The sequence below is a fragment of the Neopelma chrysocephalum genome, unplaced genomic scaffold (assembly GCF_003984885.1).
Source record: "Neopelma chrysocephalum unplaced genomic scaffold, ASM398488v2 Primary Assembly neopelma1_289, whole genome shotgun sequence".
In the NCBI taxonomy this organism is placed as follows: domain Eukaryota; kingdom Metazoa; phylum Chordata; class Aves; order Passeriformes; family Pipridae; genus Neopelma; species Neopelma chrysocephalum.
The window spans coordinates 58,928-65,103 of NW_020897951.1; positions in this window are offsets into that span (position 1 = coordinate 58,928).

Here is a 6,176-nt window from a genome sequence, read left to right on the forward strand (position 1 = left end):
CGAACCCGCGCCCGCTCCGCGCCCGCCGCGCTGCCCCGGCGCAGGGCGAGGGGCGGCCGCGCATGCGCCGCCCCCCCCCCCAAAAAACCCCGGCAACCCCCCCCAAAAAAAGGAAAAAAACCCGCGGGGCCGCCCCCTCCCCGTGGAACGGGGCCAACCCCCCCGCCGGGAGGGAGTAGAGGGTGGCTGGGGGGGTGTCTGTAATGGGGGGGTCTCTAAGACCCCCTGTAATGGGGGGTCTCCGAGATGGGAAGGGGGGGTCCTTGTGATGGGGGTGGGGTCCCAAGAGAAAGGGGGGGCGCCCCTGTAATAGGGGTGGGGTCCCTAAGAGGGGAGAGCTTGTCCTTGTAAGGGAGCGGGGTCCCTAAGAGGGTGCGAGGGGGGTCCCTAAGGTGGGGGGTGGCCCTGTAATAGGGGAGAGTCCCTAAGATGGGGGGGATTCTCTGTAATAGGGGTGAGGTCTCTAAGATGGGAGGGGGTGTCCCTGCAATGGAAACAGGGTCCCTAAGAGAAGACGGGGGACCCCAGAAGGATTTCGGGGTATCTCCCAAGAGGGGAGCCTCTCCCAGCCCCTCCACACCCCAAAATTCCTCCCAAGCCACACAGGCTGCATCCAGCAGCATCTTCCAGTCCCTCTGCACCCCAAAATCCCTTTTAAGCCACGGAGGTGCAACCAGCAGCATCTTCCAGCCCCTCAGCACCCCCACACGGCCCCCTCCGGGGTGTGCGGAGGGGGTGGAAGGCGCTGAGAACTGATAAAGGCACAAAAATCCCCAAACAACCCCCCAAAAACGGGTGAGACGCTCCGAAGAGCTGTGCTACCAGAAACGACCCCCAAAATGGGGGAAGAAAACCATCACTATTGGGGAAGGTTGGTTTGTTTTTTTTGGGGGGGGGGGGGGGGGGGGGGGTCACCTTCCCGCCGGTGACTGAAGAATGCCACCCTGTCTCCCACGGGCTTGGCACCAAATAATATATCCCCCCTCCTTATTTCGCCCATAGGATGGATCCGTGGAAACCCGAGAGCAAAGTTCTCATTTCCGACTCCATTGTGCCAGACTTTTCGTTGGCGTTTCCTGCCTTTTGTGAGCCCCCCCTGCTCCGGCACAATCCCGGCGTTGCCGGCACACAGAGCTCCTCTGTTCCCCTCCTTTATGTGGCTGCAGCTGGCGGCCCCATGGAGGTGCCCGAGCCTGGGGGACGGGGGACAGGGGTTGGTGTCCCCAGGGGGGTTTGCCAAGGAGAACGGGGGAGAGGGTCCCAGGGGATTTGCCTGAACCCCGATGTCCCGGCTTTTTCCCTGTCCTGGCGGATCCACCCACCCCACGGGCCTCTGATCCTGCTCTCCCGCTTCGGGAAGGGCACCCATGGGGTCGTGCACCCCCATGGGGTGCCCTTTGGGGTTGTTGGGAGGAGAGTGCTGCCCCTGCTCAGGGAGTGGTGGCGGTGGGGCTGTGGGGTGGGGCTGGTTCTGAGGTTCTCACCCTGCTCATGGAAAAGCCCAGACACCCTCTGGGGTGATGATGCTCCTGCTGCCCCCCACCCACAGCCCAAATCCCTCCCCCCTGCTTGTCACCCTCCTAAACTTCCCCCGGGAAGGTGGCAGCACCGGCAGGGTCTGACCCGCACGAGGCATCAGGGGTCAGAGGGGTCCCTTCAGGAGCCCAACTGCTTCCCAGTGGGAAGTGGGATCCCCCCTGCACCCACCTCCCAGGGGCCATCCCTCCAGGACAAGTCCCAGGGATGCAGCTGCTCCCACTGACCCTGACCTGGGAAGGGTCCTGGGAAAAGCGGAGCTGGAGCCGCTCCGGGCCTCAAACCTACCCAGAGGCTGGAGGCAGGGGAGGGGGGAACAGAGAGACCCCGGGCACCCACCCGGGCACCTCCCTGGGCACACAGAGCCTGGCTGGGCCCGGCAGGGGCAGCGTGGTGGTGGCTCTGCCTGTGGCCGTCTGTGTGGCAGAGGGAGGTGCTGGCAGGGAGTCACCGGAGCTCCCGCTCTCGAGTGGAGATAAATGTCACAGCAGCCACCAGGCAGCGCAGCCCCGGCCCGGGGATTTCATGGACACCTCTCCCCCCGCTCCAGCAGCTGCTCCACGCCTGGGAATGCAGCCCGGGAGCAGCTCCTCCGCTGGCAGCAGTTTGGAGCCCCAGTGTCCCCCGGGCTGGTCCCTCCAGCGGGGAGGGGACTTCACGGGGTCTCATCGTTCCCCCGAGCCCAACTTGGAGCCCCAACATCCCACCGTGGCCAAAGCTTCACCTGGTGGGAGAGCCAGCTCTGCTGGCACGGAGGGGTGTCCCCACATCCCCATCTCTGCCTGGGTTGGGGTCCCCTCCACACCCCCAGCCCCACATCCAGCGGCATCATCCCGAGAGCACCGAGCTGCTCCCATGAGGCACCACCTGCCATCACCAGGTCCCTGCCGTGCCCCACGTCCCCAGCCCTGCCGGGCACAGGCCGGGTGGCCCCGGGGCAGTGGCAGTAGGGTGACCCCATCCCTCTGTCCCACTCCCCCAGCCCCAGCCCCGGTGTCCGTGCAGACAGGGACCGAGCGTCTCTCTGAGCCCAAACGCCGGGTTTCTGGTGAAATCCTGCAGCAGTGTTGCCGTGACGACCCTCCCGCAGTTTCCATCCAGAGATGTTTTCCTTTGTTGTGACAGGGACGTGGGGAGCGGCCGCGGGGCCGTCGGGGTGTGATGATGGTGGAGGGGGGGGCTCCCGCTGCCAGGGGCAGGGACCCCCAGAGCCCATGGGGGGGGGACCCAGCGGGGCTCCAGCACCACAGCAGGGCTGGGGGGGTCCCCACGGCTCCAGCGCTGCCCTGGTTTGTCCCCAGCCACCCAGAGGACAGCAGAGGGGCCGGGAGCCAGGTGACACGAGTTTGAGAGGTCTCAGCCGGGTCTTGCTTCCCCAAGAGGGGAGACAGAGGGGAGAAGTGGCCAAGACGCAGCGCGGGGGCACCGCGGGGTCCCGGCGGGGGTGGAGGAGTTGGCTCTGTGCGAGTGGGTGCTGAACACCCTCATCCCCCCAGGACAGAGCCGGTTTGGGGGGTTGGGGGGGGACAGGAGCCTCCCGAGCTGCCCAGTCTGGCAGCGGGGGTGGCGGCGCCGTGACCGGGGTGCTGAACAGCGCGACCGCGGCCATCCCGGGGGTGCTGAGCCCCCCCGGGCGCCAGGGACCCTCCCTGCAGCCCCCCCCCCAGCCAGAGCGTGTCTGCGTGCTCTCCATCCCTGGGCAGGGGGGCTCACGGGGGGGGGACGACCCCGTCCCGCGCCCCGCGGAGCCGCTTGTTATTCCGCTCAGGTCCGAGGGCGGCTAATGAAGCCCGTTCCAGGAGAGCTGCCACATTCATCAGGATTGCAGCTCATTAGCGGGGCCTCTGCCACCGCAGCTGGGGCCAGCGCTCGGGGCACTGGCACGGGGGGACAGGCAGCGGGCGGGCGGGTGGACGGACAGACGGACAGGCAGCTCCACACGGCGGGGACAACCCGCAGCTGGGGCCTGGCCTGGCCGAGGGGCTGCTCTGGAGCTGGGCAGCCACGGATCTGCTCGGATCTGCTCAGCCAGGGATCTGCTCCAGAGGGGACAGGGTGAATCCCGGCACCGTGGATCCGCTTCCACGCTGCACTAATCCCACTGTCCCGGCTTGTTTTGGCTTTTGGCCGGGGCCAAACCTGATCCACGGCACGAGCTGGGCATGGCAGCCCAGAGGCCGGGCTGGGGGCTGCACAACCACCCCCCCAGGGATGCAGGGATGCCGCCCTGCCCAGGCCCAACTTCCCTCCGAACCCACCAGCAGGATGCATCGATTTTATTTTCTGTTTCCATGGCAACTGCCTCCTTCCCTTCCCCCTTCCGGCAGCCGGACCCGCTCCTCGCCCTCCGGCAGCGCCCACCCTGCATCCGGGGCACGGGCTGGGACGCAGCCCCTCCTGGGCATTCCCGGGGTGGCAGTGCCACCAGCTCACCCCTGCGCCCTCCGCGGTGCCAGCGGGGGATTTGGGGCCGGCATGGGGCAGGAGGGACCCCAGGACAGCCCCTCCCTGCCAGCGGCGATGATCAGCGGCAGGGCTGGCGGGACGCCGCGCTGGCTCATTAGCCAGGGCGGTAATTGTGTCCCCCCCGGTGCGGGGACACCGAGCAGCATCTCCCGGTGGCAGAGCCGAGCTCGTTAATGGCACATCCCGCCCTCACAGCTGCTCACACCCGTGTGCCACATCCCTGGTACCCCCGGCGAGGGGACACCGGCACTGCCACAGCCTGGCCACGAGCCCCCCGCCTTCACCCCTCGGGACTAAAGGTCAGCCCGCGCCTTAAAACCAGCGTTAGAATAATGGGACTATGATTATATCCCGTATCCACCCCATTCCAGAGGCTCCCACCCAGCACAGAGATGCCACCACATTGTCATTTAGCATCAATTACAAACCACATCGGGCTGTGCCAAATCCTGCCCCCCCCCGCCCTCCCCCGGGACCTCCCGACCCCCCCCTGCTCGGGGAGGGGGGGTTTATCCATGAGAAAGGCCCATCCCGGAGAACAGGCAGAGCCCTGTGCCGGCAGCGCTGGCCGCTGAATTCCGCCCGCGCCGCATCCCCCCGGGAATCTCCAGGGTTTTCACGGAAGCGGAATTCAATCGGCACAAGCGGTTAATTAATTAACGGTGAAGGGGCACAAGACCCGCTTCTTCTTCGGAAGCGGCTCCCGGGGCTGCTCAGCAAACCCCACACGCCGGCACCCGCCGCACAAAGGGCGCCGGCACCCGCTTCCTGCGCCCGCCGGGAGCGGGGGGTCTGGATCCGTGCCGGCTCCTCCTTTGGCACCGGCCCGTCCATCAGCTCCTGGATCAATGGCCAAGGCCCCCCCGGCGGGCGGCGGAGGGCCGGGCTGGCCGGCAGCCGGGAGCCGGCGGCGATGCCAGGCCGGCCCAGCCCGCGGGCACGGGCACGGCGCGTTCCTCGACAGCCAGAGCGCGGGGCCGCGATGATCCCGCGATCCCGGGGGATGATGCGCTGCCTCCCGCTTCCCCACGGGGCTGGAGGGGCCAGGGGGGCGCTGGGCTGAGGGGGGAGGGAGTGCCGGGAGGTGGCACAACTGGCCGAGCTGTCTTTCCCCCCGTCTGTCTCCCTGTCTGTCCCCCGGCGCGCAATTAGCCCGGGGGCAAACGAGGCTCCTGCGGTTTTTGACCCAATTTCTCCGGCGACTCCCGGGCGGGGGAAGGAGGGGAGGAGGGGAGGAGGGAGACGGAGCCCGTCACGCGTGTGCCGGTGTGTGTCACACGTGTGAGTGAGCACGCTCGGGCACACGTGTGTGTGCTGGTTGGCATGTGTGTGCAGGCTCGGGCACACACGTGTGTTCTCCCTGACATGTGTGTGCTCCCTGACACGTGTGTGCTCCCTGACACGTGTGTGCCCCTTGACATGTGTGTGCCCACTGAAACGTGTGTCCTGGTTGACACGTGTGTGCAGGTTCGGGCACACACGTGTGTGCTGGATGACACGTGTGTGTTCCCTGCAGGGATACAGGGATGAGCAGGATTGCTGGGCCGTGTAAGGATTCTGGGATGTGCAGGAATGTGCAGGGATCTGCAGGTATAGGCAGGGATGTGCAGAGATTCAGGGATGCGGGGATGTGCAGGGATGCGGGATTCAGGGATGCAGGGATATGTAGGGATGCAGGGATGTGCACGGTTGCAGGGATGTGCAGGGATGCAGGGATGCGGGGATGTGCAGGGATGTGGGATTGAGGGATGCAGGGATGTGCAGGGATTCAGGGATGCAGGGATGTGCAGGGATGTGGGATTCAGGGATGCAGGGATGTGCAGGGATTCAGGGATGCGGGATACAGGGATCCAGGGATGTGCAGGGGTTGAGGGGTGCAGGGATATGCAGGGATGCGGGATCCAGCGATCCCTCCCACCCCGCACTCCTTCCCTCCCTCTCGGTGTCTCCGCTGCCGGTCCCACCTTCAGCGCTGCCCCGGAGGGTCCCCGCGCCCCCCGACGGGTCCCCCCTTTACCGGGGGAACGGGGGAGTCCCCCCGATCCCAAAGACACGTTTTGGCAGAGGGGGCGAACACGGGGGGGGGTCCCGGGGCTGCCCCGCGGGGCGCGGGGGGGTCCCTGCAGCGGGGAGGGCGGAGCGGGAGGAGGGCGGGGGGGAGGTACCGGACACCG